The following is a 10,254-nucleotide window of genomic DNA, read 5'->3' as shown; positions in this document are numbered from 1 at the left end:
AACAAGGAAGGACACTAAGCAGGAATGAGCCACCTGCATCCTAATGATGAAGGACACTAAGCAGGAACGAGCCGCCTACATCCTAAGGATGAAGGACACTAAGCAGGAAGGAGCCGCCTGCATCCTAACAACGAAGGACACTAAGCAGGAAGGAGCCACCTGCATCCTAACAAGGAAGGACACTAAGCAGGAATGAGCCACCTGCATCCTAATGATGAAGGACACTAAGCAGGAAGGAGCCGTCTGCATCCTAACAACGAAGGGCACTAAGCAGGAAGGAGCTGCCTGCATCCTTACAACAAAGGGCACTAAGCAGGAAGGAGCCGCCTGCATCCTAACAATGAAGGACACTAAGCAGGAATGAGCCGCCTGCATCCTAACAATGAAAGACACTAAGCAGGAAGGAGCCGCCTGCACCCTAACAACGAAGGACACTAAGCAGGAAGGAGTCGCCTGCATCCTAACAATGAAGGACGCTAAGCAGGAAGGAGCTGCCTGCATCCTAACATGGAAGGACACTAAGCAGGAAGGAGCCGCCTGCATCCTAACAACGAAGGACACTAAGCAGGAAGGAGCCGCCTGCATCCTAACAATGAAGGACACTAAGCAGGAAGGAGCCGCCTGCATCCTAACAATGAAGGACACTAAGCAGGAAGGAGCCGCCGCATCCTAACAATGAAAGACACTAAGCAGGAAGGAGCCGCCTGCATCCTAACAAGGAAGGACACTAAGCAGGAAGGAGCCGCCTGCATCCTAACAATGAAGGACACTAAGCAGGAAGTTTCTGCCTGTATTCTAGCAATACAAGGAGTCGCCTAGCGCCCTTTGTTGTAAGGATGCAGACAGCGCCAGAAGAGTGCATTTGCGCTATACTCTGTATGAATGTCAAAGTGTGCAAAAGATATGGTCCATATGCATTTATTTAATTTTGTGGCTCTGAAGGCAGCACAAGTTTACTGATCTTTGGGCCCATAGAAAATAAGAAGCTTGAGCCCTATCACTGCAAGGGGTTAACAGGTTGCAGCATTTTATTTTCTACATTTTTTATTTTAAACTTTTCAAATAACATATCCCAGAGATGCACAGAAACAGATTCCTAACATAATATTTGTGAGTCCCCAGAGCGTACATGGTTTGAATCTTCCTTAAAAAATAAAAATAACTTGATACTGTATCTGCCAAGTTTATTGAGTCCGCCAATATCTTTGGCAAGCGAAAAGTTAACCCTTGCAGTGGGGCTCCCCTCACACTGCAGGGTTAGCTGGTTGTTTTGGTCTAGGGGCTAAAATAAAGAAGAAACATTCACCTGATCCTTGGTCCTGCGGTTGTGACCACTCACTTCTCTCCTCCATCTCTCTGGTGGTGGTATGTCCCTTGGTGTCCTCATGTCGAATCCGGTTGCATTCGACGTGGTGATGTCACCGGTCTTTAGACCGCCGGAGCCCATGGGAGAAGAGGCTGTGGGGCCAGGTCTAGCAGCCAAGTGGGACCGAGGAACCGGTGAGTATATCTTTATTTTAGCCTGTAGACCAAAACAAGAAGTTAACCCTTGCAGTGTGGGGGTAGCCACATTGCAAGGGTTAATTTTTTGATTGCCTGGAGTTCTTATTTTAAGGAAGACATGGGAGAACTCAATAAATGTGTCATCTGTATCAACTAATTTGTATTTCTTTTTTTTAAAGGTTCAAAGCATGTGATTAAAAGGTGACCATTGTAAGCACTCTGGCAATGTTTACCAATGGCTGTTGATTTGTTCTATGATGGGGGTCGATGACATGAAGTGCTGCAGTGCCTTGGGTTTGGAATCCTAGGTTTGGGTCGGGAAATGCTGGGAGGGTGCTTAAGAATGTGCAGGAGGAGCCCTTCCTTGAGCTGAGGCAGGGGGCAGCCTCCATGGGGGACTTAAAGGACAACTATGAGGCGAGGGATTTCCACTCAACCTCATAGTTCGAGCCGACGTGTGACAATGAAACTGTGACAGGTCGGCTCTATAGATCGGGAAGTGAGCGAACACATACCGGCGCTCGCTCACTTCTCGATCATCTCCCTGCAGAGAGCCGTGATTATCAGTCACCGCTCTCCCCGCAGGGATTCCTCCACCCCCACTCTCCAATCCTCCAGCGCTGCCTGGAGGAACGGACGGGGAAGGGGGCAGGTACAGCTGGCTCTGCCCCTAGACAGGTAGAGCCCGCTGTCATTCACACAGCTGGGTGGATCTCGACAGCATTGCCGGGATCCATCCTGGCTGAGGCGCTCTCAGTATATAGATCGCGATATACTGATCTTTGGGTGACGGGAGGACGCTAGTTTATGTCCTCCAGTGACCCTTAAGAGAACTATGGGGAAAAGCCCTGACCCCCATAGTTCTCTTTCAAAGCTTGACACTGGACTGACATTTCTGCTCTAACCAGTTGACAATGCAAGGGAGTAACAATACACACATCTCTCTTAGAGGGAATTCAAGTGTATGTAAACCCGAACAATTAACTTCTAATTCCTTCCTTTGGTCCGTTGAAAGCGTTTTGTTCTATCCGTTCAATAAGTGCAAGAAAATAACTGTTGATCCTGCCAGAAATCTTGTGAGCGGATCACTTCCTGTGCTACATTCGTATCAGTCACATTGTTTCCAGTTCTCTCTGATGATTACAGAATCCCTCCTCTTATGTTATAGAAAAGAGGTCCTGTCCTATGGTGGTCCTCCATATCCATTCTAGCATGGTCAGTTTGGGTATCCTTCTTGGACAAGTGCCGTTGCATGGTGTGCCGGTACCTACCATAGTCAGTATAGCCAGTCACCCTCCCCACCTAGCACATGGCTGAGTGTGACCTAATACTCTGCCAATTTGCCATAGAGCAGCCCACATGGCAAAGAAGACCCCCGAAGGGATGTTGTGTGGTCACATGACTTGTCCGAGCCACTGAGAAATAGTGGAGCGAGAAGCCAGTTCCCCTTTTTGGGGTTGATCAAGGATGATCACCAGATTAAATTGGCCAAAAAGAAACTTAATTATTATATGTAAATTTGATTATAGTTACCAAATACCATGTGCCGTCTTCCTTTTGGGGATTTTCGAGTCCTGGGTGCACAATGACTTTCATAGGACTGATGATTGGGAGAAGGGGATATGGGGACATTTTGGCCAATCCATTCGGGTCTGTAATTGTAAGACTGTTGACCCCAGCTGTACGAGAAAAGCAGTGGAAGCCGCTAACTATACATGAGACAGATTTTACTATAATGTAGTGATTGTCCTGTGTCTCTCATAGGTGAAATCCAGCAGAGACGGTGCTGCTGCGGAGGGGTGTCTGGCCGCCATAACTGAATGTGCTGCTACAGGAAAGGGGAACCTTCTGGGGCTTGCGGTGGAAGCTGCTCGTGCCAGGTATGGTGCACTTACTGCATAATATATCCACTGTTTTTGTGTTCACTCGTATTGAAGGTCAGGATTATTTTGTCAGCTGAACTTGTGTTTTTGTGTGTTTTGCTCTAGGCCTCCAGTAGTAAGTCTGTACATTGGTTTCCAGTAGGGATGCACCAATAGCGTTTTTGTGGTATTGAGTACAAGTACTGTTGTTTTTATTTTTCGGTACTCACCGATACCAAATACCGATACGGAATCTCGAGGTATCATGGGCCCAGATTGCCTGGGAAGCCAGTGTTCTATCGAAAGAACACCGGCTTCATGTTCCCTCACGACACTGCGAGGCAGCCTGGCTTCCTGGCCAATCAGGAAGCCGGGCGGCACATCATGACCGTCCTCCCGGATTCCTGATCGGTCAGGAAGCCAGGCTGCCTAGCAACAAGTGAATCTGGCTTCCTAGCCTACCGTGTTTCCCCGAAAATGAGACACTGTCTTATATTTTTTGGGGCTCAAAAAAACACACTAGGTCTTATTTTCGGGGTAGGTCTTATTTTTATTTTTTTTATTTACAACAATCCACACTTATTCATGTACAACAGTCTACATGTATTAATGTACATAAATATGGTGATCAGGGCGATCAGGGGTGCCATACCTTTCCAAGAGCAATTTGCTAACCAATCGCTGGCCAGAATGAGCAAAGTGCGCTTTCACTATCATTCCTCACAGGCGGAGTGCATTTGGTATCACTCCGCCTGTGAAAGGAGCCGGTGCTATAGAGGAGGCATCGGCGTATGCGGCTCTGCTCCCTCCGCTGCCGCCTTGCTTCCTCTAGCGCTGGCTTCGTTGGCACCGCTGATTCTCTCCCGCGGCTCTTCAAGTTCCCCCTTATGCCACCACCGGCCCTGGGAATGGTCACAACTAGGTCTTATTTTCAGGGTAGGTCTTATATTTTAGCAATTCCCAAAAATAGTACTGGGTCTTATTTTCCATTATTCCCAAAAATAGCACTAGGTCTTATTTTTGGGGTAGGTCTTATTTTCGGGGGTAACAGGGTATCTGGAAGCCGGGAGGCGGGTCATGACCCACTGCGCGGCTTCCCTCGTGGCTGGGAAGCTGGCCCCATGTTCCCTCGTGGCACTGCCGGTCAGAGGAAATTTCTGACTGGAAGTTCCGGTATCGGGGAAGGTATCGGAGCATTTGGGTGAATACTTGTACTCCATCAAATACTCTGTATCGGCATCGATACCAACACTAGTATCATTGCCTCTCTAGTTTCCAGTCCTGTTAGTTTTTAGCATGGGGCATGGACAGCTCCTGGATCATGGAAGTGAATGAAAAACTGTCTACCCAGGCAAGCAGTCTTTCTGTTTTTTTATGTGCACTACAGCACACAGCAACACAGAATAGAACACTGCTGCTGTGTGGACTGGGGCTCTGAAATTGGGGAGCATTTGAATCTGAGCTCTGATCCTCCAAAGTTCACAGCAAAAGCACTAAAGTCAGTCATGTCATTCTTTTAGTGGCTTAGCTAACCCTGCTTCTCCTTTCAGTAGTGACTCTTCGGCCCGCCCTGCTCCCTCTCCCAATTGTGACTCCTCAGCTTCCCCTCCCAGTAGAGACTTTCCGGCTCGCCCTGCTCCCTCTCCCAATTGTGACTCCGCAGCTTCCCCTCCCAGTAGAGACTTTCCGGCTCGCCCTGCTCCCTCTCCCAATTGTGACTCCGCAGCTTCCCCTCCCAGTAGAGACTTTCCGGCTCGCCCTGCTCCCTCTCCCAATTGTGACTCCGCAGCTTCCCCTCCCAGTAGAGACTTTCCGGCTCGCCCTGCTCCCTCTCCCAATTGTGACTCCGCAGCTTCCCCTCCCAGTAGAGACTTTCCGGCTCGCCCTGCTCCCTCTCCCAATTGTGACTCCGCAGCTTCCCCTCCCAGTAGAGACTTTCCGGCTCGCCCTGCTCCCTCTCCCAATTGTGACTCCGCAGCTTCCCCTCCCAGTAGAGACTTTCCGGCTCGCCCTGCTCCCTCTCCCAATTGTGACTCCGCAGCTTCCCCTCCCAGTAGAGACTTTCCGGCTCGCCCTGCTCCCTCTCCCAATTGTGACTCCGCAGCTTCCCCTCCCAGTAGAGACTTTCCGGCTCGCCCTGCTCCCTCTCCCAATTGTGACTCCGCAGCTTCCCCTCCCAGTAGAGACTTTCCGGCTCGCCCTGCTCCCTCTCCCAATTGTGACTCCGCAGCTTCCCCTCCCAGTAGAGACTTTCCGGCTCGCCCTGCTCCCTCTCCCAATTGTGACTCCGCAGCTTCCCCTCCCAGTAGAGACTTTCCGGCTCGCCCTGCTCCCTCTCCCAATTGTGACTCCGCAGCTTCCCCTCCCAGTAGAGACTTTCCGGCTCGCCCTGCTCCCTCTCCCAATTGTGACTCCGCAGCTTCCCCTCCCAGTAGAGACTTTCCGGCTCGCCCTGCTCCCTCTCCCAATTGTGACTCCGCAGCTTCCCCTCCCAGTAGAGACTTTCCGGCTCGCCCTGCTCCCTCTCCCAATTGTGACTCCGCAGCTTCCCCTCCCAGTAGAGACTTTCCGGCTCGCCCTGCTCCCTCTCCCAATTGTGACTCCGCAGCTTCCCCTCCCAGTAGAGACTTTCCGGCTCGCCCTGCTCCCTCTCCCAATTGTGACTCCGCAGCTTCCCCTCCCAGTAGAGACTTTCCAGCTCGCCCTGCTCCCTCTCTCAGCTGTCTTTCCAAGGAGGAGGGAGCAGCTGAACTGGCACGCTGGCCATTTGTTTTATCACTCAATTCCCCCATCCATACTAAACAGTGTGGAAGTGAAAATCCGTCCACCAGGTTATTGTATTCTGTCAGAATACCCAAACGGTAAATGCTGCTGATTGGCTGCAGTCAGTTAGTAGATGAGATTTTTAGGACCGGCTCCTTTGACAAAAGTTGATTGGTGGTATGGGAATGAAGGTGGTGGTGGTGGGGAAATAGCAGAGAATAGGTGTCAGCAGGGCCAAACCATGCTCGAATTTTGGGCGAGTCGCCAGGATTTGGACAAAAATCAAGCGAGTAAGCCATTACTGAGAATTACTTGGATGAGTTCAGTGCTTCCGCTGTGACCTGTGAGGATGAATTGTTCCAGAGTGCCTCCAGCTGCAGAGGTCTGAGAGTCTTTTTTCCAAGCTCATGAACTGGTGGTCAATAATATGTAAATACATCAATGTCCGTATCCTGGACACGGGTTTACACTAAGATGTCCCATCTGTAGCTTTTGTTTCTCTAAATCTCCAGTAACACACCTTCCATTAGTTGAAGGAGCACCTAGAACAATGATGGCGAACCTTTTTGAGCCTGAGTGCCAAAACTGGATCACTAAACCAACTTATGCATCTCAAAATGCCAACCCTTCAATTAGACCTGAATACTCTCAGGGGGGCTCTGCAGTTCTGAGGTTGTCTGTACGGGCTCTCAGGGGGCTGTGCGGCTCTCAGGTTGGCTCTGCAGGGCCTCTGGTGGTCTGTACAGACTCTCAGGGGAGCTGTGCAGCTCTCAGGTGGTCTATTATGGCTTTTGGGTGGGCTCTGTGGTCTCTCAGGTGGTATGTATGGGCTCTCTGGGGGGCTGTGCAGCTCTCGGGTGGTCTATAAGGGTTTTCAGGTGGGCTCTCAGGTGGTCTGTTTGGGCTCTCTGGGGGGCTGTGCGGGCTCTCAGGGGGGGCTGTGTGGCTCTCTGCGGGGCTGTGTGGGCTCCCAGGGGGCCTGTGCAGCTCTTAGGGGCGCCGTGTGGTCACTCAGGGGAGCTGTGCAGCAATACTGGCCAGAGTGCATGAATGCAGATAGGAAACAGCTGCCAAGGGGCTGCAGGGGATCAGCAGCAAAGGGATACAACAAGGCAAAGCAAAAAGGTGAAAACTAGAATTATATTTAAAACAGCACAAATTGTTTCACATTTTAGACTTTGGTACACTAAATGTGCGGGTTTACATCCAACTTCAGTGACATCACCCCCCCCCCCGTAACACTGCACGAGCGACATTATACCAGCTCTCTGCCCTTTTGTGTATGCTGCTCCCTCAGCGTTCCATGCTGCCTGATCACATGCACACAAGAAATCCTATACTCCTTCCTACTGTTGACTGACAGGACGCTTAGCGAATCAGCACACACAGCTATCTCCGCTCAGCCAATCAGGGCATTCCGGGTTCTGCTTCTCCTCATCCTATCTTTTGGGCCGAGCAGTGGCTGTGTGCTGGGAATGGTCGGTGCTGTGTGTCACCGCTATCGCTGGAGCTGCGTCCCTTTGGTAATGCGGACCTGGGCCTGCGTGCCAGCAGAGGGGGCCCCGCGCACCCACTCTGACGCGCGTGCCATAGGTTCGCCGCCGCTAGCCTAGAATACTATATAGAACATTCTGGATGCCGTACAATGTCTTCTCCACCCGTTGTTTTTATACGGAATGGTGTTGGGAACGTGCAGAGATACAAAGTAGCAATGATTCCCTCCGGTCCAGTCTGGTGACCCCTGACATCCCTATCACAGCAGAATAATTGGAATGACAGTGAATGGTTCCGAGTGACCCGCATGTAAAGTAACCACAGCTGTTCCAGCAATGTACAGACTGGAGACGCGCGCTGTGATCCCATCTGCCACTGGAAACCACTAAAGTATTAAATGTATTTATCGGAAAATGTACAAAATCTGCATCCAATATCTTCCAGAGAGCTGAAAGGAGAGCACTGGTTGTGCTGGTTGAAGGGAAAAACAATCTCCTTTAGTATTATTAGCAAAATGTATTTACATTTTTTATTTCTAGCAAATGTTTTACATGTTTCCTGTTTGCAAATGATGAGCTGGACAATTCCACTTATTAATAATAATAAAAAAACTGCTAAAACGTGGTCCCCCTGGTTGGAATATTTCCGACATTTGAATTTAGACCTCTCCTCCTTGCTCTCATTTTGATAGCGTAATGCGGTCTGCGGGGCTGCGAGTTTTGCGTACCTCGTTTCTCCTTTTTCTTTCTATGTTTCCTGTATTCTATTTGTATTTTATTCTAATATATATTTATATTAGGGATGCACCAAAATTTTAGCTGCCGAAGAATTTACCAAAAATCCTCTGAAAATGCGATGCCTCCCCAGCTTCTAAATAGAGATAGGGACATTGGCACTCCAAATGCTGATCAAATGCGTCTTTTTATTGACCTAAATGCAGCATATTACACTCGTGCAACGTTTCGGGGTCTCGCAGGATCCCCTTCCCCAGGCAGAACATGTGATAAAAAATCCCCAGCTAGGCGACGGCTGCAAGCTTCGGTCTGTGTCCCATCCGATCACCGCCGCTCTCCCCCAACTGTGTTGGCAGAGGCAGCAGGGATCAGAGGAGACACAGAGCTGATCTAGCTGCTGGCGCCCAGCAGGGAGGAGGGAAGCTGTCAGGATGCCAAGCGGGGCATTGCTGGGAGGAAAGCTTAGCTCCAGTGACAGGCGAGCGGAGCAGTCAGGATGGAGAGCAGAGCACAAACACTGATCGCTCAGTGCTTGTAAATAACTGAGGACATGATAAGATTACAATGTCCCCAGTTATGAGTGAACAGGAAGTGCTATATGTCACTTCCCATTCATTCATGATTGTGGACTTAGTAAATATTTCCTATCTGCTCACTTTATGAATGAACAGGAAGCAGCTCAGTACAGAGGCTTCCTGTCTGTTCATGACTGGGTTGATAGTAAATATTTACTATCTCCAGAATGTGAATGAACAGGAAGCCTCTGTACTGAGAGCTTCCTGTTTATTGAGTGCTGGCACTGTAGAAAAAGAGGACTCTGTGAATAGGGAAATATCAGGAGTCTGTTTTATATCCCTGATATTTCCCCAAAGCCCCTGGCAGTAAAAAAAATAAAGAAAATCACAAAATTTAATAAAAGGTTGGGGGGAAAAAAAGTATTTTCGGTTTCAACCTGAAATTTCATTTTCCGTTATGGTCTACAAATTTAATTTCGGTGCATCCCTATCTTATATATGTTATTTGTATATAATTTTCTGTTTTTTATTTCTCCTGTGCTTCATCTTTTTGAATTTCTTATACATTGCTTCCACAGTTGTTGTAGGTGTCTGCACTTGACACCCGCCACAGTTTTTCATTTATTGTGAAGACAGGTTCTCTTTAGAGTCGGTGCTCAGTAGGAGGATTTGCCTTTAATGAAATCACACGATCGACATTTAGTTTCCAGCATGCATTTAGGTGTACAGTACTTTAATGTTTAGGTGTATAGCTGGGGATGCTTGGGCACCATGCCCTGTGCAGGTTTTCGGGGAGAAGCAGAAAGCAAGTAGAAGAGAATGAGAATTGTGGTAAATCCCCATGTCGCAGTGAAGTACTATTGCTATGATGGCAGGAAAGAGAAATGTGAATATGTGCAGATAAGGGTTTTTATTGAAATGGAAAGGTCAATTTTAATAACAGTCCTAGCTTTTCATTGGCTTTATCAATGGCACATGTTATCTGTGTGACTCGGCAGACTCCCCTGTACCTAAGTGACTGTATACTGCGCCCATGCATCCAGCCATAGCGCATATATACCCAGTCTACCTGGTCATTTTTTAGGGTATCTATGGTCAAAAACTAAAAATAAATCTGTATTTCTATATTGAATTTCCATAAGGACTAGTTCACACCAAGTGCAGAGCAGATGCAGAACAGTTACAGAACGCATCAAAACTGCATCCAATGTATTCCAATGGTATATTTTGGGGTCTAGTTCACACCAGAGTGTTCAGTTCCAGAGCATGTGGAAAAACTGCAGCGTGCCCTATTATTTCTCCTCTGGAACACACCAAATGCATGCAAACTCCTCAAAAATGCATGTAAACGCCCTGGAACGCACTGAAAGCCAATTTTAGGTA

The 10,254-nt window shown here is 48.7% G+C and overlaps 1 pseudogene; it reads left to right on the top strand.

Moving 5' to 3' along the window:
- Nucleotides 1-675: 675 nt before the first annotated feature.
- Nucleotides 676-10,254, top strand: part of LOC108798596 — a 52,888-nt pseudogene continuing 43,309 nt past the window's right edge.

This window comes from Nanorana parkeri, unplaced genomic scaffold, assembly GCF_000935625.1.
Source record: "Nanorana parkeri isolate BGI_ZX_2015 unplaced genomic scaffold, ASM93562v1 scaffold1516, whole genome shotgun sequence".
Lineage (NCBI taxonomy): Eukaryota > Metazoa > Chordata > Amphibia > Anura > Dicroglossidae > Nanorana > Nanorana parkeri.
Note: the sequence above shows the minus strand (reverse complement) of the source record. Positions and strands in the feature narration are given on the sequence as shown.